General features: G+C 37.8%; 1 protein-coding gene and 1 long non-coding RNA gene across 5 annotated transcripts in view; one reads left to right on the top strand and one right to left on the bottom strand.

Annotated features, from left to right (window-relative positions):
* LOC136244144 (uncharacterized) overlaps positions 1 to 439 on the bottom strand; it is a 60,767-nt gene extending 60,328 nt beyond the window's left edge. For both annotated transcript variants that reach the window (XM_066035663.1, XM_066035666.1), the window contains exon 1: positions 248 to 439. The gene's annotated coding sequence lies outside the window, so the exon portion shown is untranslated. The remainder of the gene's footprint in view (positions 1 to 247) is intronic.
* Positions 440 to 6,867: 6,428 nt separating this feature from the next.
* Positions 6,868 to 25,146, top strand: LOC136244130 (uncharacterized). Of its 3 annotated transcripts, none has more exons than XR_010695057.1 (3): positions 6,868 to 7,073; positions 10,651 to 10,766; positions 24,558 to 25,146. It is a non-coding gene; the product is annotated as an uncharacterized lncRNA (long non-coding RNA). The 3 variants fall into 3 exon arrangements; XR_010695056.1 differs by having other exon boundaries at positions 6,868 to 7,077; XR_010695058.1 differs by having other exon boundaries at positions 6,868 to 7,081.
* Positions 25,147 to 26,048: the final 902 nt, after the last annotated feature.

The raw sequence follows: 26,048 nt of genomic DNA, 5'->3' as shown, positions 1-26,048 counted from the left end.
TATTGATACCATGGCTACGCCAGACTACGGGGTCTGGCTATTAAAGTACACTTGATTCTAGGATACAACTATCGGACTGGAGAATTTAATAACCCCGGGTGGTCAAGCCCCAAAAGTACAACCTTAACCTAGACTCCCTCCCTACGTTACCGAGCTAGCTACCTGGATTACGGTCAGAGAAGAGCGACCTTTAGGTCTATGTTCACTGGCGGCTAAGAAATTAATTTAACCTTTTAACTGAACTCACCAATCAAGTAGCCGTTGTCCACGCAGCACTGACAGGTAGCGGCTAGCAAGGCACACTCAGAACAAGGGCACAGCCTCGGAAGGTGTTTGCAGTCAGATGAAACTGATCGGACAAGCAGCGAACGGGAAGTACTGAGACTATTCTCACAGATGATAGCTAGCTACACCGGCGAGGTGCAGTAAGACAGTTCCACAACTTGGGAAGCCGTTTAAGAAGCCACACAATAGCTCAAGGGAACCATATAAAAATTAATTAACTGTTGCATAATGAGTTCATGTACTAGTAGCTATACGCAGCCAACAATTTTGCCAGCTTCAATACTGACTCTTTGTCAAAGAACTTGGTGACATGCAATGACATTAATTGTAGAACGCCTTCTAGAACACCAACACAACCTTCTCCATAGGGTTTATAGAAACTTGAAGACTGACAAGTATTATCAGTAAATGTATAACTACCATACATGCACGGGAAGCCATAGAAGGAACTGCAACCATGCAGGCAGATTTAATTTTGTGGTTGAAGCCCTACTGACACCAGTGGTACAGGAGTTCAAAGTGCTAAACTTCTTGACAGCTAGTGCATGGGATTAAAGTGCATCTTATTCTATCATCAGCTTCAAGAAGTTATTAACGAATAACAGAGTCGTTGGTGACCGTAAATATACTATAGTAGTCATTCAGTCATTATTGCCAATAATGGTGCTGCCAACATCTGCATGAGCCAACATCTGCTTGAGCCAACATCACAAAAGGAAATTAGCCTTTGAAAATGGTGGCTATAGGTAGCTATGCGGAGTTCACCTATCAGTTGTCTGGAGTACCTTATTGGTAGAGAAACTAGGATTCAGCTGGGTTGGCATTAAGGGACTTGTAATTTACCACCAATAAACAGATCGCACCCACTATTTTAGACATGACAACTATACATTTATATATCACATCTTTGAGTTTAGGGGCAAGCCTACATGCAGTAATCTATTCTGACTGTTTATTCTACTTGCTTGCAATAAATACTGTCAGTTTATACACATCAGTAGCTTTTTTTTATAACAAAATAAATAAATAAAAAATAAATCTGTAGCTCTACAGTGCACTGTACCAGCACACACAGAGGCCACTATGTAGCTGCACAAATACCTTAACTCATCATGCAATTATCATGTAGCTATTTACAGTAGCTTAATTTTTGTAAATTGTATTCATATACTCTTGTAATTGCTATGTAATCATATTCATTTTTATAGTGTCTTTGTCTTATTGTATTACAGTAGTGTTAATACAACAAGAACACATTGCATGGCCTGAGCTACAATGCATGTATATCACCAGGAGTCTGGAGGGCACGATGTAATACATTGATCCTACATATTATAATTGAATTTATGCTCACACAAAAGGTGCTGGGGAATAAGTTCTATAATAGCCACCTAACCTACATATACATACATACATAGCACAAATCATAAATTTAATGTTAATCTACTGCAGAACCTTTGTGCTATCTGGCCCAGGTGTGAATTATTCTACACAGGCTCCCTCATGAATAATAATATAGGAAATTTACTATGGTTGCCTGTGCCAAAAGCTTGTCTCAGTTATTTTCAATCACTTAGCTATTTCCACTCTCATTTCTCACTCACTATTTCCTTGAATATTAATTTTCACAATTGTTGCTTTCTCGATTACACTTCCATTTCTCACTTACCTTCCCATTTCACAGTTACAGTATACTTATAAAAAATGGCATGGCTACCTAATGAGTAGCAATTGGTGTTAAAGTATTATACAAATTTAGAACCGACTGCCGACTGGCTGCTTATGGCTGACAGTGAAACTATTTACCTAAAAAGTCCTTAATCTTTTCTGTAAATAGAGGCGTAAACTTGGGAGGTAAAAGAAACCCAATCTTGTGCCACCCTTTGTTCACAGCAATAGAAATGACCTTGTCAAACACCTCTTAAATGGCAGCCAATCTTTCACAATAGTACCCATGAATGTAGGCACCAACGGTGGGGTCCCATGTCAAATTTGATCAAGGCTTGTGGATCCACAGATAATTTCTCTACAACCAACAAAGAAACTTTTTATTGGTAGCTTGGTTTTGCAAAACAAACATTATGAATCTTTTGCAGAAAAAAAACACACGCAATTATGTATTATACGTATATATAGAATGTGGGTATAAAATTAACCTTCACAAAACTCCATATATACTTCTTACACTTAATAGGTATTCACTAAACTGTCTTATGTTAGTTACATATGAAATGTAGCCTGAAAACTCTATCCACCAACTAGCAAACATTTACACAGCTCCACCATGCCTCATTTTCTAGATCGATAATTTTTTTTCCATTTCCAGTACACATAAGAAAAACTATGATTATGACAAACAATTAATTTTCTGTATTCCTCGCCATGCCAGTCAGTGAACTCTCTCAGCTCAAGGAGCAACAGGACATTGGAGCAACACTACTACATTATAGCCTGAGAGTAGTAGTATTGCTGCACACCCATAGAACCAAGAGCAAGCAATGAGCACCTTTTTTCAGCAAAACTGGCATGCATAGCTTATGCAAACATGTAGAAGCCATGTTTTTAATCAATATTCCATACATTCTAATCTTCCTGACTCAATACCATCTTACAACTTGCAGTCCATGGCATGGCATGGGGAATAACTACAAGTTATATAACTACAAGTTTTCAGTAGTGACTACTTACTCCTGTCCACCCAGCATACCATAATATTATTGATTTTCACAAACTGGTCACAAAATACTCTAATAGAGCCACCAGACTAATATCAAATTAAGAGGTGATTATTGTGTATGACATTCTATGACTGGCAACTACACAGTACGGACAGTAATTATCCCTGATATTATTTAGTGACTATATTTTGTCTGCTGCAAGACTCTAGAACATGTAATATACTCCTCTTTCACATATAGAAAGCCACAAAAGATGCATTTTGTGCACAATGATCATGTGAAACTCAACTCATTGGTGCCATTACGTTTAGTTATGGTATACAGCAAATCAAAATATTGTACTGTTTGAGGCCATATAATGGACGTTGAGTTACTTTTAAAGCACTATGAATAGCTACATAGCTAATGTCATTCAGACTATATACAGAATAAGGTTGATTCAAACTGGAATAAAGGGATCATTGAAGGGAGAAATCATATTTAAGTGTACATGTGACTTTGACAGTAGATACTATACCCTAATAGTTTTCCAAACGTACATCCTGCTCTCTGAGACTCCTGCACCAAACAATTGTAGCAATAATTATTATGGAGTGAAGAATTAGTTACCAGATTTCTTTGATTCTAAGTTACTGCGAGATTTGATACTACAGAGTTTTGGCAGCATCATATGGAGGCTAGTTCCAGGAGTTTCTTACATATTTCCTACTTAATTATCATTTCTCACTTATTTTCTTGATAATTTATCAATTATATCATAATTCTCAGTTGTTTTCTAGTTATTTCTTAGTTACAGTTTCTCAGTTGCCTTCTCAGTTATTTTCTATTTCTCAGATCTCGCCTTGTTGATTACCAGTTATTTCTCAACCAAATGGTGTGCAACAAATGCCAAACTAATGGTTGTTGTGGATTTGGAAACTGTTTCAATTTATTTACATAGAACAAGTGTACCTATAGCTATAGCTAGTTCATCTCGTCACCCCCAAATTCCTGATTCCTTCCCAAAGGAGAAACGCTAGAATAATAACTGGAAATGGCTCACTGTAGCTATGTCTATGTTAGGATGAGAAGTGGTCATATTTAAAAACCTGAAGAGTAGCAGTTGTTGAGGATGTTAGGTTTAGAAAAACTGTCACAGTAGGATTCTGCATTCACTTGTATGGTATTAATAGAGACTTGATCTTTTCGCATAATTTTGATGGATCTCCATAACTCTTTAGTGCATTTATTATGAGAACATCGTTTGTTTTTCCGCTGCAAAGAATAGAGTTTTATGTGCCCAATACTAGAACAATAATTACGCATTGCAAGTTAACGTGTGGAACTCATCCACTCAGCAAAATGTTATGAAATTAGAAACAGTGCTGCTCATTAAGTGGCTGGCAGTCATTTTACCCAACTAGCTTTATATGGTCCAAACCATCACTTGATTGCCATAGTCACCTAAACAGCTGGACATATGTGCTGTTGGTGGACAGTTGAACTGTCTCAGTGTCCACTGACAGCACATATCTCTAGACCTATTGCTCTGAAATAATATAGTGATTATTTCTCCTTCATTTCTGCATGCACAAGGTCCCATTCTCTCTCCATTCATTGTAGGGGTGTTATGCTAATGCATACAATTGTCTGAAGCTCTTGGAACCAGGGGTGCTCCCATAAGTCTAAAAAGTCCATACGTATCTCAGAAACTGTACCTTAAAATAGCTATCAACGCTATTAAACCACCCTAATAGAACAGTCACTACTCTAATAGAGCAGTTAAGCCAGATATTCCTGTAGTTCGGTTAACCGAGGATCTAGGTAGGTAGGGTCCAGATAACTGAGGTTCCACTGTAATTAAGTATGACTTAAATGTCTCAATGTAAATCTCATGTAGATCGGGAGTAGTCTTGCCCCAGACTGGGGGTGAGACTAGATCATGAGAGAGTAGAGAATTCCTATCGGAGATCAACCACCTTCTAAGACACATTTGTGAATGTGTACCTATAAACAACTGAGCTAAATTAGTGCTCCTCCATATGGGATCCTTACCATCACATATAATGCAATCAAGCAACTTGAAATGATCCAACATCCTGCATGGTTTGTCACAAGTAACCCATAGAGAAGAGGCCAACATGGTTTATATTATTAGCCATTCCATTTAATCATTTTTAAACACCCGTTCATTTTATTGTAAACTTTTTGTAGTTTCTGTCATGCATACTTTGAAGCATGCCTCAGTTTAATAATGACTAAGTCACTAGCTATATCGTAGACTACATGTTTTGTGAGTTCTTCTTTTCTTTCCTTTCTTTGTTGTACTGGTATAGATATACTGAGTGACCTTGTCTTAAAATTAAAATTTCAAGTCACACATGCTCTTGCAGGCTTGCTCTCTAGATCTGTGGCCACAGTCAAGCTCAAAGTCAAAAGTCAAGGCCACAAACCGCTCTACAGTAGGTCAAGACAAGAATAAGAGATCAAAATCCAAAACTACACATATTTAAATTCAAGTTTACAGAATTATATTATATATATGTATGCAACTTACTACATGCAAGAATCTCCAACAAGATGTCACAAAGCTTCAGCAGACATTAATTTTAGTGTGATCATATGCTGGTAGCATTTGTTTTCGTTTAAATTTGCTTTTTTAATAGCTACAGCATTTCAGATAAATAAAAGAAAAAGAAAGTCTTAAAGCTCAACTGTGGGCAGAGAAGTGAACTCTGCCCAGTCCTGTGTCGATGGAATTGTTCATTACCAACTTTTCCATAGAAGAAGGGATAAATTATGACGTTATGATTTAAAAAGGAAAAATGATGTACTGCAAACACTGATATGGGAATGCAAATTTAAGGCAACATGGTGCAGCAGTGAAAAGACTGCTGATGTTAAACAGCATCGAAAGTTGTCAGCCATCTCTTAATTTATGATTTAGCATCAGAAATTTTTGGTGTTGTCATCTGGAAATTTCAATATTTTATAATATTGCATTTCTAATACAAATGTACTAGAAATGCAATATTATATAAATACTGAAATTGCCAGATGACAACACTAATATTTTCCTGATTTTCTGATACTAAATCATAAATTAATAGATGGCTGGCAACTTTTGATGCTATTTAACAACAGCAGTCTTTTCACTGCTGCACCATGTTGCCTTAAATTTGCATTTCCATATGTTTGCAATACATTATTTTTCCCTTTTTTAATCATAACCTTATGTCCATCCAAACTTGGTAATGTGCAGCATTCAGTACAGATGCAGAATTGCCACTTTGAACATCAATAGGAACCTTCTGAATCAAAATACTGAATGTTCCTATTAGCTATCATCACACTGTTTATTATTATTATTCATTAGTGTGCAAAACCTCAGGGGGAGTATAGGCACAACACAAATATGAGGTGCATGTGGTGTGTGCAAAGTTACAAAAGTGCGGTGTGCTTATGATTATTCTTGAACTGCTACCATGGATACTACACAGTGTAGTATCTATGCTGCTACAAAGATGGTTTGTTAACAGATTCATATGTTTGCCTTTTGGTGCCACCCTGTCTTTTCACAAATCACATAAATACTAAATAGCTACGTGCAAATGATCCCCAAGCACCCAGGGTCTCAACATTTAGAGGGGAGAAGTAAAAAGATGAAGTTAGAGAAGAATAGCTACTTCCTGGTCTTAGCTGACTCTTAGTACGATCTTAGGTAGATGGCTAAATACCAAATAGCTACGTGCTATTGGTCCCCAAGCATCCAGGGTCTTAACACATCGAGTTGAGAAGTAAAAAGATGAAGAGAAGAATACTTCCTGATCTTAGCTGACTCTTAGAACTTGATCTTAGGTGCAGGCTGGTAGCATGCACCTGACGCACCAAGAAATTATTATATCTATACTAAGTTACAAGCGCAATCGCGCATAGGAGAAGCGGCCACGACTTCAAGACAGCTCGCAAGACAGGGACTTCGAGACGTTTAAGTTGCAGGTCGAGCACTGATAGGCGGCCACAGGTCAAGTTGAAATCCGGTCAAAACTTTGACCGCGACCTACAGCGTGTGCAAGCTACTGGTGACAATCCCTGACTGGAACTGGAGTGGGCAATTGAAACACGAAGCAAGTACGTAAGTACGCAATCATGTCTGTTTATACAGTAGACGTAACGCGAATAAAGTGGCCGTACAAAACGAGGTACAAAAGTAGCAATAAAAGTGGTGGGGTAGGTGATTCTGATTGTGAGCTACGTCAAGCGATCTTTATCAAATCTTTGTAAGGCTTACCTAAGTGATCAGTGACGGGTAGGTATAAACACTGGACCCAGCCGGAGACCGGGGATCCAAGGACCCGCACCCAAGGGGACCCTACGTTTTGTGGAATTTTTGGGTTATACATTCTATCCTTGTACTAGATACCCTTGCAATTCACAGTGGCTATAGTCTCATATACTCTTTCTCTGTCCTTTCATCATGATGGTTCCTTAATTGCACAGTGCCAAGAAATTATAAGTGTCTTGTATACACTCCTTCACGCTTTCAGCAATTGTAGTATTGATCAAGGGCTTGTTCCTAACAGGTTGTTGCCTCCATATGCTGGCACAAACTCTGTTTATCGAGCTGCTGGTGTACATTGAAGTAATCGCTTCACTGAAGGTAAATTCGTGTGCACTGAACTTTATTAACTGGTGACATAATAGGCTAACATGCTGTTTGTGCAGCACAAGTAGGCTACTGCAGGCAATTTTCAGAGGTGCTTTTTATTTCCAATTGAATTAAACACAGTGTCTGGTAAAAGCACAGAATGTATAAACATTGCAAAGTATGTAAAATTCCATGAAAAAGGATCTCTGCAGGTCCTTGTATCCCTGGTCCCCAGGTCCACTGTTTATACTTATCCATTGGCAACACCATGTACAATGTGATAAAAGTACCCGAATCTACCCAACCTGCTAATTGTCCCAAGGGGTGTGACATGTAGTGTGGTGATACAGATATTTTGTGAGACTGCTTTTCCCCTTAACATATTGACCCAATGGAATAAAAAGTAATACGGAGGAAACATGTACTCCTTAGCCACTAACAATCACATGATCACACCTGTGCAAATCAGTGCAAGTGATTGACAAGGTATAATCCACGTTACTGTATTCTGAAGAACGGTGCTTTTAACTGAATAGTTTTGCACCTCTGCATTGTGTTAGCAAGGCTACTTGGCCGGTACTCATGCATCGATGTCATAGTGTGACCGTCTCAGCAAAAACTGCATACTGTACCTGTAGTTCATATTACTTCTTATTTATTTTACTGTGATGTAATATCATGCACTACTCCAGCTTGTTTAGTACTTTTTATCGATGTGTTATGGTCCCTAATCTAGTTGAAACTTCCTAATTCTTTTGTGTACTTGTTTATTAACTTTTTTTGGAAAATATAATGATTATGACTGGTGAACCCACTCATACTGCATCAAAAGAAAGAAATGACACCGCTCACCAATTATCATCTGAAAAGTGAAGTATATATCTATTATGCTTCATTGCCAGCTATGTTCAACCTGTTATACAGCATTTCGAATCAAAACTGTTCAAAAAGCACCTCTGCAATCAAAGTAGCTACTATAATACGTAAATACGGACAATTTCCATTATAAAGGGAAACCATCACGTGCTACCACCAAAATTGACACTTCGCTGTCAGCAAAGATGAATGGGACACAAAGGAATACACTGGTAAGTCCATGAAGAATGCATTGTACATACTGCGGTATGACAAAAGACACTTACAGGGTCAAAGCGACATCGAACAGTGAAAAAATCAAGCCTGTAGCCTTAGCCGTTATCGAGTTACGCACATCAGGACTGAGTAGAAAATTCTGTTAAATAATTTTTTTACATCCGTGATAATTTGTTGAAAGCATTTCGGGTCAATCTGAAAGCTTGTTTGGGTTTTTATAGTTTTGTAGATAAGTGATCTCTCCTGTGCCTGTCGTGGTGTTGTCTCATAGCTCTTCTATAATTCCGGAATTTATATTTGTCTTTTCTGTCACGTTGACGCATTCCCTTCTTCTTGCATGCTCTCCTCAAATCTGCTCCTTCTGGTGTTTCTCTTTCCATTTGCATTGTAGAAAGTTCTCTGCAATACTTAAGGAGCAATTCAACTCTATCATCTGTGTTGTCCACTGTCAGTGCATGAAAAATAAGGAATATGTATGTACCAGCCTTATATGGAGTGTTAGTAAATCATGCCGGTTATTGTTTGTATTATAAACGTATGTACCATCCTTATATGGTAGCATTTTAAAGTAATTTGTGTTCCTTGTAATTGTCCATGAACGAGAGGTACATACCGTAGACTCACTAGAGTGGGGTCAGGCTCGCTCCAATAAAGTTTCAGCCTATTATGGTGAGTATAGTTTAGTAGTAGAGAGTAGGAAGAGCAAAGAAATCAATTTGTACAATGACTGCACTGAAATACAGATACTTTCAATTCACAGCCATAAGTTTTACTTGCACTTCTCTACAGAGTTGGGATTTACGTTAAATGTTTGCCATAAACGGCAAATGTACCCAAGATATGTGACCGGGCCTGCAAAAATAGGGTATGTGGGCACGTGATTTTTGCCTACTTTTTCAAACTTTCATCACTCATAACTTTGTACCATTATGCTATGGCAGTGCAATTTTGCGCAGCTGGTAAGAATTTAATTGGGTTTATGATGCAAGTAACACAATTCAAATATTCTGTTCCAGCACTGAGATATGACCTGTAGAGTGACACAGTGTAGTTTGTGCCCACATGCCCTGTTTTTGCAGGCTCAGTCACATATAGTTGTTCACTTGTGCATACTTGATGGCATTTTTAATATGACAATCTTGACATTTTAAATAAACACATGTGACATCGAACTCTCCACAAACAGACAATAAGATGGTGTACAGTTTACTTGCTTCTCTAAGTAATACAATTAAACCGTATATTGGAATTAGTAATTACATACTGGATCACAAAAGAAACTGTTAATTAGTGTTACACCGATATCCAAATTAGCCGGTTATTCCGATAACCGATATTAAGCAACAGAATTAGCCAATACCGATAACCAATCTGATATACACTAATGGCACTAACACTCATCCTCATCATTATTAAATGACTCATATTAGTGACATAACCATTGATATACAGCTCATTCTAGGCTAGAATGTCCAGTTTGATATATACCACAAGTAAAAGTTACTCATGGTAAACAGGTTTTAAGTACATTTTACTACTGCTATACAGTTGAGACAAGTGGCTGGTATTACATAGAAACCTAAAACCTCAGTTTACTGTTGGGCATGGCCTAAACCTGACAGTTTATTATGGGCATGGCTTGTAGTTACCACTAAACCATCAACACATATCTTAATTAAAATGCCAAATAACTTATGTCTAGCCTCCCCAACATCATACTACACAGTGCAGTGGAGATTAACATCAGCTTTGATTTAATCAAAAACCGATTAATTAGCCACTCTACTTTCTAATTATGTGACTGACAGTTAAAGGTCAAGGGACTGGTGTGATATGGTATGTTGTTAAGGTGTGACTGCTTGAAACAGTCACATGCTAGTGCATAATATTTTTGCCCTACTGTGTGAATGTATGGTACATTCCAATATAGAAGTGTATGTTGTAACACTATAAACCTGTTTGTTTTAGGAGCTGAATCAGAGATTGCAGTGTTGACCAGTAAGTGAATGCAGCAACTCCCGAAAAAGTGTAATCTCAGTGTTGGCCAGAGAAATTGTTTGAGAAGACATTCTACAAAAGTATAGGTACATAAACTAGTCTAGTTTACTATCATTAATCATAAAGTCAGACAATTCTGCTGCATCTTTAAGTATTATTAATACTGTTAGCATGTTAAACTGCCACAGCATGGCTAATGTGTAGGCCTGCGTCAAATATGCTAGTATCATAAATACCATATAGAGTACTTACCAGCGTAGTGCTGGTGGATATTTCAAACTATAGAGCTTAATTCCTATCGTTATTCCCTAATAGAGCAGTCAGTTGAAAATGTGAACTGCAGTAAAGCACTCAAATGTGCACATACCATATGAAGGGAAACTCTGGTGCTGGCAAAATTTGGCAAATTAGACGATGACCATGAATTAGCGAAATTTTCTGCATCCAAATATTTTACTCTTGTGGAAAACACCCGGCTTGCTTACTATATGTAATTTTATGTATGTGTATCTGCTGCTGATGCAATTAAGCAGTCCAAGGTTTTGGTTTCATACTCTGAGCCAAACTGGCCCAACTCAATTCCATGTGTATGGCCAATCACTTCAAGTTTTGATGTATAGTAGCCACAAAATGAACTAGTGTTGAGAAATTTTGATTAAACGCTATGGGGGTGTTTGTGGGCCATTGTGTATTCACAATAAGGTGCCATATTGTCTTATTAAATGTCCCTCAAATAACTCTCAGCCAAGGGCTACCGAATCATCGATCTACCAGTGCCATGGACTAATTGAGCTAGTACATGGGGTATCCGGAGTCCAGACACAACATGAGTTCTACCATGAATATCTACTATAGTCTGACCTTCTGTGATTGTTGCATGATATTATGGTGTTGAATATTAGACGTTCGATTAGACGCCAAATGTGGCACCATGCCAGGTATAACGATTGGTAATTAATAAAACAATGGCATGTGCTTTGCTACAATTTGATGTTTTTGTTTTATTCGCCAATATTTCGGTCCACCAAAGTTTCCGTCCACCAGTTTCCCTCCATATGGTAGCTGCTTAGATCGATACTCTCTAATAGAACAGTCACTTTGTAATGAAATACTCTAAGAGAGCATTCACTGATTAAAAGATAATTGTAAGGAATGTTGCTAATCTAGGAGGACCACTGATGAGCATAATTTTTGGACAAAATTTTGAACATGTTTTGACTCAGGCCTACTAATGTATATACACCTAGCCGGTATAAGGTATTGCATTACTACATACTAGTACATATCCAACACAACTTCTGCTCTATAAGCAACACTATATTGACTGTATTGTGTTGTGCCTAATTTCATACTATCAGCAACAAATCATAATATTGTGCTATTGATAATATTGGGATATGCATATAAAGTATTTTCCATAAGTGCATGTTGTATGTATACATGTATCGATGTGGTATAGATGATGGATGATTGTAAACTTGAAAATTGTATATTATAATACCGAAATGCTAAAATTGTTCATTGCAATAGTAAGGCTACTTCATCAATTACAGTGACAGTAGAGAAATAACACTTTTTATTGCTTTACTGTGATTTAGTATCATGTGCTACTCCAGCTTATTTCGATGTGCTATGGTCCCTACTCCAGTTGAAAATTCCAAAATTTTTATGTACTTGCTTGTTAACTTATTTTATTTTATAAAATAATTATTACTGGTAAACCCATGCTTACAGCATCTAAAAAAATGGTGCCACACCCCCCAGCTATCAATTATCTGAAAAGTGAAGTATCCATTATGCTTCGTTGTCAGCTATGTTCAACCCGTTACAAATCAAAAACTGTTCAAAAGTGCCTCTGCAATCAAAGTAACCACTATGAGTAGTGCGGATGATTTCCGTTGCGAAGGGAAACCATCACATGCTACAGCCATATCGACACTTTTTCCTGTCAGTTAAAGATGAATGGGACACAAAGGAGGACACTGATAAGTCCATGAAGAATGCATTGTACATACTGTGGTATGCCAAAAGGCACCTCTTGGGCCAAAGCGACATTGAGTTGCGCTTGTGAAAAATCCAACCCTGTAGCTTTAGCCATTATCGAGTTGCGCTTGTCTGAAGGAATCAGTTAGTTACTCAGTTGCTCAATCAGTCAGTCAGTCAGTAGAAAATTTGTTTTAATAATTAAAAATAATAATTCATAGCAACTTTTTGAAAGTATTTCTGGTCAACCTGAAGGCTTGTTTGGGCTTAGTTTTACCTTCATCATCGTCAGGGAAAAGTAAGACTGGTTTTGGGCGATGTTGTTCCATGGGCCACTCCCACACCTTTGTGGCCCCTGCTATACAGTACGATAGTACTGTATGATTAGATTTTGGAAGACCCTTGCTTTTTGGGATGAAGCATAAGTATAGAATATCTAAGTGTCTGGTTAGTGCTAGAATTGTTACAAGCAAAATAACACCTTTGTATAGAAAAAAATACAAAGTACTTGTAGCAGTTGGCTAGAAGCCATCAGCCAATACATCATGTTTTACATGTTCACTTGTCATCAGTGGTTGTCCAGGTCATCATAAGAACATGCAGCCTTCACCTGCAGCTGATCCTCAAGGCCACCATACCTGCTAACTACATATTTTTACAATATAAAGAACACAACTTACTCCTCATAAAGTACAATCTACATACTGTAAATAAATTAGGAAATTTTAAAGGAGGCACTTTTGAGGGAACTGGCCTCTGTCGGGGGGCACTGGCCCCCTGTTGATAATTAAGTTTTGAAGAATCTTGGGGGAAAAGTTGCTGTATGCTACTGTAGACTAATTGGTATTGCTAGTTATGGTATTATTCCATGTTTTTAGCATTAATTTACACCAGTAAATTATAGCATTGAATGCTTCCTTTTACAGAAAGCCACCAATTGCATTGGCAGTCTGTGGCATAGCACATAATACCCTGTAGTTACCCACTAAACCATGCAAACATGTTAACACAATTTATGACTATCCTTAAAAGGAATTGAGTTGAATTTATGAATACAGAAAATATTACCAACAGTGGTGCAGAGACTTAGCAGATGTCAAACGCTCCTTTGTGCCTTACGGCACTTATGGGCTCCTGGTACAGTATATGTGTGATCTTTTGTTTACAAAAAATTGTATTGTTGCCGCCAAATCACCACGAAAACTATCATACCACCAAAAGTGAGTCAAAAGAATTATTTAGTTGTTACATTATTATAAAATCTCTACAATGGCCTCGTATACCATGTGCATATCTTGACACCAGCAAAGGAAATAGTAACTTCCTTCTCACCCATGATGGCTTTTGCTACAGGAGGAGGAAGTTGTAAGCACCCAAACGGCACCTTCGGCACTTCTATTAATGCTTTTATAGGCATTCAGAGATTTTTAAAGCGAGGTTCAGTGCACAAACAAATGAGAGAAATGACTAGGAATTGCAAGTGGTACTTTACAATATAGCTTTCAATTTCGTTCAATCCGGCTCTAGTCCTATAATTATGTGGTTATACAATAATCCATGCTATGCCACTAAAATGCAAAACCTGTCACTTTTGATCGGTGGAATCTCTGTAAATTTTTAACATTACGTACAAAATTTCAAGTTAATCAGTACATTACTTGTGAACAATTTGACAGCTGATTGTCATGACCAATAGACAAGCATGAAGTAGTTACAATACTGCTGAAACGTACTGCAAAGAAGGCCTCTACATAATGTTGATATAATCTCTGGTTTCAGAGGAAGGCAGCATTACTTGAAAATACATTTAAAATATTTTGGAGTGCGACGTGAAACTCCACAGTCACAATACAAAACCAACGAATCAGCTTGTTCAGCCAACAATCTGGCACAATTTCAATAAACTCACCGATTATCACACTTCTTGCCTTTAACTGTTAAGTAGTCAATCTCTATCAGTAACATCTATAACGCCTTGCCATTTATGGTGGTGCAAGCCTCTTAATTGTAATGGTCATAGCCATTAAAATGTTTCTGACTGCCCTGTGCAAAATTATTCTCTATAACAGCCACCTGTATAATAAAGGCCAGAAATATCTGGCCCCAAGGTGATGGTATAGTCCGTATACACAGGTTCCACTGTGTAGCCAAACTGTTAACATACAAATTTTAAATGGATATATGGATTTTGCAGTTGCTTGGTTGTTTGTGAAAATCTCTTTATGCAATGATGGTTTGTAACAGGTATCCTTAAGTGATCTTTGCTTTATACCTTGAAATTAATACATTTGCAATTGCTCAAAATGCCTCAAATACAGTCTTTTATTACAGAAAGAAAATTATTTTCATCCCAGAGACCACTTGAATCCCCTTGAGGCATAGTGACTACATTCTGGCTTCACTTAAGATCTTTGTCTGGCAGCATTTTTTTTGAAATCAGTTTCTAAAGTCTTAAAATTATCAAGCTATGTTGAGGAGTGGTTTTTCGCTTACTATTATCACATACTTATCAGCTAGCTAGACAGCAGTTATCCAGCCCTCACAGTGGAAACCCCTTTTGATTGGTGGATCCTCCCACATCTGGAGGTATTTTCAGAACCTCAAGAGAGCCCTCCCTCCCTACTTTCCCTGGTATAGACTCAAGTCACTATCTGTATATATGTACGTGTATATCAAGCAACACATGAGTACCTTTAGACACTATGTTAGGATGTTTGCTTGGAGTGGTGGGCATAATTTACAAACATCATAGTAATGCTGTCACTATGTATCACTACAAATATTAGTGTCACATCATATAGAGAGTTTACTACTATACACTATGTAATGGACCAGTTAGTGGTTTAGTTGTTATGGAAACGTACACCTGTTTCTACAAACATTATCACACCACTTTTGTTATCACTTCAGCAGTGTGATATTGTTTTAGCCTCTTCTGTACAGTGGCGTAGCCAGACTTTTTGCCATGCCTGGGCAATGGGTGGGCAAGCCATTTCCCATGCCGCAACACACGTACACATGCCCATCTTCATATGGACATCAATATAACATTTTAAAAATGCATTATGTATCATCCTACACTACTGTATGCAAGATGACTAATATCAACCTAATAGAAGCGAATGCCTAGCTAGCTAGCTATTGGCCTTCTAACATATTACATACATCTAGCTACACGTGTCTTAATACCAGACTACAAAGATTCTTGAATTAAAGCACGAGGCGCTCTATCACGTGATGACTATGCTCTGCCACTACAGTTGTTAGCCTAGAAAAGTGGAAACAAAAAGAAAAGAATCGCTGACTGAACAAGTAATCCATACCGTTTGAACTGAGCAGTATCCACACGGATAGATGGGTGCTAATTTCACAAATACCTCTAGACTGCTTTGCCTCCCGAGTTTTGACCACACCAATAGCTACCGTGATCACTTAATCCAAATGTAAACCGTCCAGCCCACTATAGTGAAACTAATTCTTTCTCCTTCACTCCTTCCCACAATGCTGCGCAGTTTTTTGTAATCACGTGATCTTGCTTCTATTTATTGCCTCCTCTATTTGTGCACAATCAAGTTACTCGTAGGGAAAATCCCTCGGATAACCCATCTCTGTTTAGCCAAAAAGAAGGAAACCATCGGCGAAAATGGCACGGTGAGTGTTGTATAAGTTGTGCAGTGACTAGTTAAGTAACTTTAACCTTTAACAAAATCTCAAGCTATCCAGCCCACGCCTTTATAATTACTCTAGGAGCTGATGGTGGGGCAAAGAAGTCTGATGCCCGGGCAATGCCCTGGCTTGCCCGGGTTTGGCTACGCCACTGCTTCTGTATGCAAACCACAATACCTTTGTAAGTTGTAAAAAGTGCAGCTGTGTACTATTTGATGCTTTACAGGTGTATCTTCCATGCACACACACACACACACACACACACACACACACACACACACACACACACACACACACACACACACACACACACACACACACACACACACACACACACACACACACACACACACACACACACACACACACACACACACACACACACACACACACACACACACACACACACACACACACACACACACACACACACACACACACACACACACACACACACACACACACACACACACACACACACACACACACACACACACACACACACACACACACACACACACACACACACACACACACACACACACACACAATCACACGCACACACACACACACACAAACTAACATTTAGCCCATGTAGAGCATAGTAAAGACAATTAATAAAATTATTTCAGTGTGCCTCTGAAATTAGTGAATGCATTCAACTTACATGTATACAAAGTGACTACTTAATTATCCGTCATCACAATTAAGAAACTGAAGGCAAATCAACGCCACTGGGGACCTGGCCTCCATTGTGTGACTTTAAAAAAATCATTACAGTCATGGGATTTGTTACCTAGCCTCCCATTGTGTAGTGGGAAGAGAGGTGGTAAGCTAATGCCATTAAGATGAATTCCTAATGTGTATGGCTGCATTCAAGTGCACAGTGCAATGAATATCATATTCAACAACCAAATATATTCCAGTATAACTTATTGCTCATTACTTGAATATCAATTGATTCATATTATGCATATTGGCAATATGTATCTCAAGCAACAATTTATATTGTATGATTTCTTCTTAAAAGTATGCACTATCTACTGTAATTGTATGTTTAAATTTTGAGCACTGGGGTAATACCTTTCTTTATAGCCTTTAGGGCCCCCTAGCCTTGGGGTGCTAGGCAGCTGTCTACTCTGCCTACCCTCAGGGCCAGTCCTGTGTAATGTCAGCCAATGTGTAGACCCATGTATACAGTAGGTGCAGGACATGCATGTTGTATGTTAAAGAATGTTGCGGTGCCTTTGATTGGTCATATTCTCCAAGCCATGCATCTTAACCATCAAATCCAAAAATGTTACAGTTGATATATTTGTTGTGTAGAGATACTTCACCACATCGCAAGCTGTTGTATTCATTCCTTTGTACAATCTACATGTCATCAATAAGGACAATAGACCTTTCTCATAGGCTGTTGATAGCTTGTTGTTGACAGTTATTGGCATGTTCAAACCGAGGCTAACCCTGGCGGTGTTCTTAGTAATCACAAACTAATAAGTCTCTTGAATTCAAAGGGTTTACCAAATTCATAAAAGGTAGCTTGAATATATGTAATGGTGTGTTTTTTTCGTAGTGTTGGTGATCATCACCTTTCACTCACAGTAAAAATCATATACCAATACTGCTTCTATTTATTGTGTCTTTATATTATTATTGTAACTTCTAGTTGTGAATATGAGACTAGAACAAGCCATAGGTCCCGAGGTCCATTTTTGTTGCAGTCTATGCAGTACGTATTTTATACCAGTAACTAACTCTGTCTTTAGTCAGTAGTTTCACTGCTGACTAAAGACAGAGTTAGTACTGGCAGTATTGATTTTGCTGTGTCTCAAGGTAGTTAGTTGTGGGAATTCCATGACCCATGTTGGATTCACTCAGGTCCACTTTTGTTATGTAACCCACACAATACTGTAGGTTTTGGGATCTTTGGGATCTTGAAGCCACTTAGTATATCCACAATGACGCATGTACAGAAATCTAGAACATTGTGGTCCATCCATTTTGTGTTTAAGGCAAAAGCTGGATAAAGGGGATCACCAACAATCACCATGGTGCTAAAGTATCTTCCAGCAGTGGTGTGAATGTGGTTTGGTCTTAACATCAAAATTTGCTTTTGAAATCAATAGGTATATAGATCACACACATGCTGTGTACACAAATTACTATGACTACACAGCATGATCTGTTAGTGTCATAACCCAGTAGGAGTATGATGATATCATGATGTTAATTTTTTTTTTACATAATGCAATTAATTTTGTTTTTATCCTGGTGACCACTTATCTCCTTAGTGACATACTGACTATAATATGGCTTCATCATATGTCTTTGTGTGACAACAGCTCTGTGGTCACTGAATGATAAATCATAATTAGTGAATTTTAATTTTTGATACACACAGTATACACTGATGTTATATTCTTATCCACATAGCTGTGTGTGTGCGCGTGCGTGCGTGTGTGTGTGTTTACAATCTCTAGTCTTAAAATTCTGCGATAATACAATGATCAATGCAAAACTTTATACCTTTGATCAGTGGAATTTTTAACGTTACATACAGAAATAAATCAACACAATTCATCTGAACAATTTGGCAACTGATTGTCATGACCAATAAACAAGCATGAAGCAGTTACAACACTATGGCCTGTTTCTTGTCTCATATTGAAGTTCCAATACTAATACAAGACAGAATAAATACAAGCAATATTGGTAAATGATTTTTGCTGTGAACGAAAGATGATGATAACCAACACTATGAAATAATCCCACCATTATGTATATTCAAGCCAGCTAACAATCTTAACATATTCATGCTAATATCTTTCAGAAGATACTCACTACTTGATTATAAAGGCCATGAGTGTGTTGGAGATCAAAACCTTCTATGAGGTTGGTACTGAATGATAACCCTTTGAATTCCAGGAATACAGCCAGAGTTAGTCTTGGTTTGGCTATGCTATTAGCTGTCAACAGCAAGCTACAGTATCAACAGCCTATGAGAAAGCTCTATTGTCCTTATTGATGACATGTAGATTGTACAAAGGAATAAATACAATAGCTTGTGATGTGGTGAAGTATCATAGGTGTTGTCTACACAACAATTATATAGTCAGTAGCTATGGATGTGGTGGTTTGTATGGCTTGCAGAATATGACCAATCAAAGGCACCACAACATTCTTTAGCATACAACATGCATGTCCTGCAGCACCTGCTACATTGGTTGCATAACTACCCTGAGGCTATGGGGGTCTTAAAGGCTCTAAAGGTTGACCTAAGTTCTCAAAATATAAATATATATCTACGTACACTAGTTAGTACATACTTTTAAGAAGACATCAAGTGATCTCCTTGAAATTTATACATTTACCAGTGGCGGATCTAGGAATTTACAAAGGGGGTTTCCAGTTTAAGAAGGTGGAGATATACACTGACATGAGATATGCAAAAGTTTGCACTACATTGTTTGGTTTGGTAAGGTGAGACCAAAAAAAAAAAGGGTCACAGCCTATTAAATAACTTGCTACGCACTGCTTTAATGGCTACTGTGACTGCTCTATTAGAGTATCTCGATCGAGGCGCACACCGCAATAATCAAAACATTTAATTGTTACGCAATCATATTTCAAAGGGGGTTTCCGTGGAAACCTTGAAACCCCCCTAAATCCGCCACTGTTTACAATCAAATACAGTATTTTATTACAGAAAGAAAATTATTTTCATGCCAGAGACTATTTGAATCCCCTTGAGGCATATTGACTACATTATGGCTTCGCTTAAAGTCTCTGTCTGGCAACATCAATCACTGCATGTTTTTTTGTTGTTGTTTTTTTTTAAATTGTTTCAAAAGTCATTGTCAAACAATGTTGAGGAGTGGTTTTCGCTTACTACTGTCATATACATATCATAGCTAGCTAGACTGTATAATATATAGGCTGTAGACCTGTAGTTTTGGATTGTTGAATCCTCCCACATCTGGAGGTATTTTAGAACTTCAAGAGAGCCCTCCCTCCCTACTTTCCCTGGTATAGACTCAAGTCACTATCTGTATATATGTACGTATATATCAAGCAACACATGAGTACCTTTAGACACTATGTTAGGATGTTTGCTTGGAGTGGTGGGCATAACTTACAAACATCATAGTAATGCTGTCACTATGGATCACTACAAATATTAGCTTCACATCATATAGAGAGTTTACTACTATACACTATGTAATGGACCAGTTAGTGGTTTAGTTGTTACACCTGTTTCTACAAACATTATCACACCACTTTTGTTATCACTTCAGCAATGTGATATTGTTTTAGCCTCTTCTGTATACAAACCACAATACCTTTGTAAGTTACAAAAAGTGCAGCTGTGTACTATTTGATGCTTTACAAGTGTATCTTCCATGCACACACACACACACACACACACACACACACACACACACACACACACACACACACACACACACACACACACACACACACACACACACACACACACACACACACACACACACACACACACACACACACACACACACACACACACACACACACACACACACACACACACACACACACACACACACACACACACACACACACACACACACACACACACAAACATTTAACCCAAGTAGAGCATAGTACTAAAGATTAGTGTACCTCTGAAATTAGTGCATGATTTTAACTTACATGCATACAAAGTGACTACTTAATTATCCATCATCACAGTTAAGAAACTGAAAGCAAACCAACGCCACTGGGGACCTGACCTCCATTATGTGATTTTAAAAAAATCGATATAGTCATGGGATTTGTTACCTAGCCTCCCATTGTGTAGTGGGAAGAGAGGTGGTAAGCTAATGACATTAAGATGAATTCCTAATGTGTATGGCTGCATTCAAGTGCACAGTGCAATGAATATTATATTCAACAACCAAATATATTCCAGTATAACTTATTGCTCATTACTTGAATATGAATTGATTCATATTATGCATATTGGCAATATGTATCTCAAGCAACAATTTATATGTTATGATTTCTTCTTAAAAGTATGCACTATCTATTGTAGTTGTATATTTAAATTTTGAGAACTGGGATAATACCTTTCTTTATAACCTTTAGGGCCCCCTAGCTTTGGGGTGCTAGGCAGCTGTCTACTCTGCCTACCCTCAGGGCCGGTCCTGTGTAATGTCAGCCAATGTGTAGACCCATGTATACAGCAGGTGCAAGACAAGCATGTTGTATGTTAAAGAATGTTGCAGTGCCTTTGATTGGTCATATTCTCCAAGCCATGCATCTTAACCATCAAATCCAAAAATGTTACAGATGATATATTTGTTGTGTAGAGATACTTCACCACATCGCAAGCTGTTGTATTCATTCCTTTGTACAATCTACATGTCATCAATAAGGACAATAGACCTTTCTCATAGGCTTGTTGTTGACAGTTAATGGCATGGCCAAACCGACTAGCTGTGTTCTTAGTAATCACAAACTAAGTCTCTTGAATTCAAAGGGTTTACCAAATTCAGGGGCAGATCCAGGGGGGGTCAAAGGGTTCCATGGAACCCCCCTTTTGAAAGAGCCTCTCTTACTCAAGATACTCTAATAGAGCAGTCACAGTAGTCTTTTGAGGAGTAGTGTAGCAAGTTATGTATACAGTATAAACAAGGAAATGTAGTTGGTGAGGGCATCTATGGTGAGTATGGTGAGGGGCAGCTGAAGTTGCAATTCCAAAGTGGAACCCCCCTTTTTAAAAGTCTGTATCCGACCCTGAAATTTTCACCTATGTAGCTTGAATATATGTAATGGTGTTTTTTTTTTGTTTTTTTAATTTCGTAGTGTTGGTTATCATCACCTTTCACACACAGCAAAAATCATATACCAATACTGCTTGTATTTATTGTGTCTTTATATTAGTATTGTAACTTCTAGTTGTGAATATGAGACAAAAACAAGCCATAGGTCCATTATATTTTTTGTTACAATCTATGTAGTACATATGTTATACCAGTAGCTAGTTTCATTGCTGACTAAAGACAGAGTTAGTATAGACAGTATTGGAACATGATTTGCTATGTCTCAAGGTAGTCGTGGGCATCCCATAACCCATGTTGAATTCACTCGGGCCCATTTTTGTTATGTAACCCACACAATAATGTAGGTTTGAGGATCATTGGGACCTTGAAGCCACTTGGTATCCACAATGATGTATATAGTATACAGAAATCTATATCATTGTGATCCATCCATTTTGTGTTTAAGACAAAGACTGGATAAATGGGATCACCAACAAATCACCATGGTGCTAAAGTATTTTCCAGCAGTGATTTGAATGTGGTTTGGTCTTAACACCAAAATGTTCTTGAAATCAATAGGTATATAGATCGCACATGCTGTGTACACAAATTACCACCACTACACAGCATGATCTGTTAGTGTCATAACCCAATAGGAGTATATCATGATGTCTGTTTTTTACATAAAGCAATTTGTTTTTATCCCTGTGACCACTTATCTCCTTTGTGACATACTGACTATAATATGGCTTCATCATATGTCTTTGTCTGACTACAGCTCTGTGATCACTGAATGGTAAATCATAACTGGTGAATTTAAATTTTTTTGATACACACAGTATACATGTGTGCGTGCGTGCGCGTGTGTGTGTTTACAATCTCTAGTCCTAAAATTCTGTGATAATACAATGATCCATGCTATGCCACTAAAATGCAAAACTTTACACCTTTGATCAGTGGAATGCTTAACGTTACATACAGAAATAATCAACACAATTCATCTGAACAATTTGGCAACTGATTGTCATGACCAATAAACAAGCATGAAGCAGTTACAACACTACTAAAATGTACTGCAAAGAAGGTCTCTCCATATGTTGGTATAATCTCTAGTTTCAGTGTTTTAGGCATTACTTGAAAATATTTTGGATGGGACGTGAATGTCCTGAGTTACAATACAAAACCAACAAATCACCAATAATCTGTTACCATTTCAATAAACTCACAGTTACCCCCATGACCGGTATACACAGGTTCCACTGTATAGCCTTGTTGGAGCTATTAACAAACAAATTTTCGAGGTTATATAAAATTCATGGATTTTGCGGTTGCTTGGCTGTTTGTGAAAACCTCTTCATGCAGTGATGGTTTGCTCTATGCTTCATATAACAGGTATCCTTAAGTGATCTTTGCTTTATATCTCGAAATTTATACATTTACAATTAGTCATACAGTCTTTTATTACGGAAAGAAAATTATTTTCATCCCAGAGACTACTCGAATCCCCTTGAGGCATATTGACTACATTATGGCTTCACTTAAAGTGATTGTCTGGCAACATCAATCACTGCAGGTTTTTTTTTTAAGTCATTAATGTTGAGGAGTGGTTTTCACTTACTGCTGTCACGTAGGTACATATCATAGCTAGCTAGACTGTATAATATATAGGCTGTAGACCTGTAGTTAGTCACTCCTTTTGGATTGTTAAATCCTCCCACACCAAGAGCTATTTTAGAACCTCAAAAGAACCTTCCCTCCCTACTTTTCCTGTTATAGACTAAAGCCACTACTGCGTATGTTGTATACGTAGGCATTGCATGAGTGCCTGTAGTTTTGACACTATGTTACTAGGATGTTTGCTTGGAGTGGTTATAGCAAGCACAAACATCAAAGTAAGGCTGTCGTTATGGATCACTACAAATACTAGCTTCACATCATATAGAGAGTCTACTACTACACACTATGTAATGGACCAATTAGTGGTTTAGTTCACATGGCAACCCAACACCTGTTTCTACAATTATCACTTCAGTGATGTGATATATTTTTGGCCTATTTGATATGATTATATAAAAACCACCATAGCTTTGTCAATTGCAAAAATGCTGCTTGCTATGTGCTACTGTAATTCAAGCATACCTTCCATGCTCACACACAAACTAACATTTAACCCATGTAGAGCTAGCATACATTTGTATACTTGTTGTGCAATGGTATCCTACACTAAGCATGGGCTGCATACGTAGCTATATTTGTAATGTTAGCTGCCAGCTACGTATATGCATACTGAGCACTGTCTCCGCAGTGTATTCTACCTCCAGCTACAGTAACTATGCTAAATGTAGTTGTGTAAAATCATAAATAACTTATAATAATATTATTATGCTATTGTATTATTATGTTCATCTTCAATCTTTACAGAGTCTCGAAGCTGTCAGCAAACCACAGCCTGCCGACACTGTGACACGGAGTAGCCCATCCGGTGATGTTTGATCTTGTGATTGTTCTGTCCAGCTGCCACTACTTACAGCATCATAGATATGAATAGAATCCATTCCCAACTTAATGTCCCTGGCTCGAAGGAAAGTAGCCAAACTCTACTACTAAAGTCAGTTAATAAAATTATTTCAGTGTGCCTCTGAAATTGGTGCGTGCATTCAACTTACATCTGTTCACAGTGACTACTTAATTATCCATCATCACAGTTAAGAAACTGAAAGCAAACCAACGCCACTGGGGACCTGACCTCCATTATGTGATTTCTTTTTAATATCAATACAGTCATGGGATTTGTTACCTAGTCTTCCATTGTAGTACAAAGAGAGGTAGAAAGGTAATGACATTTGATGAATTCCTACTGTGTATGGCTGCATCCTAGTATGCAATGCAATGAATATCATGTGTGACCACCAAATGTAATCCATTATAACTTATTACTAGAATATCAAGTTATTCCTATATGTATATTGGTAATATGTATCTCGAGCAACAATTCGTATTTTATGATTTCTTCTTAAAAGTATGCACTATCTACTGTAGTTGTATATTTACATTTTGAGAACTGGGACAATACCTTTGGGCCCCCTAGCAGCATCTGGGTGCTAGGCAGCCTACCCTCAGGGCCAGCCCTGTGTAATGTCAGTCAATAAGTAGACTCATGTATACAGTAGGTTCAAGACATGCATGTTGTATGTTAAAGAATGTTGTGGTTCCTTTTGATTAATCATATTCTACAAACCATACAAACCACCATATCCATAAATGTTAACTGATGAAATAATTGTTGTGTAGACACCACCTATGATACTTCACCACATCACAAGCTATTGTATTCATTCCTTTGTACAATCTACATGTCATCAATAAGGACAATAGAGCTTTCTCATAGGCTCTTGATAACTTGTTGTGACAGCTAATGGCATAAGCCAAACAAGGCTAACCCTGACCGTATTCCTTGCCACCACACTAATCCCATTGAATTCAAATGGTTATCATTCAGTACCAACCTCATAGAAGGTTTTGATCTCCAATAGACTCATGGCCTTTATAATCGAGTAGTGAGTATCTTCCGAAAGACATTGACATGAACATGTTAAGATTATTAGCTGGCTTGAACATACATAGTGGTGGGATTTTTTGTCATAGTGTTGATCATCATCTTTTGCTCACAGCAAAAATCATGTATCAATGCTGCTTGTGTTTATTCTGTCTTTATATTACTATTGAAACTTCTAGTTGTGAATATGAGATAAAACTAACCATAGTCCCAAGATCCATTTTCATTACAGTCTAGAAAATATTTTGTACTAGTAGTTTCATTGTTGACTAGAACTGAGACAGAGTTAGTACAGGCAGTATTGGAGCATGATTTTTGCTGTGTCTCAAGGTAGTCGTGGGCATCTGGATTCACTT

Source organism: Dysidea avara, chromosome 2, assembly GCF_963678975.1.
Source record: "Dysidea avara chromosome 2, odDysAvar1.4, whole genome shotgun sequence".
In the NCBI taxonomy this organism is placed as follows: domain Eukaryota; kingdom Metazoa; phylum Porifera; class Demospongiae; order Dictyoceratida; family Dysideidae; genus Dysidea; species Dysidea avara.
This window is presented reverse-complemented; position numbering and strand designations above follow the sequence as displayed.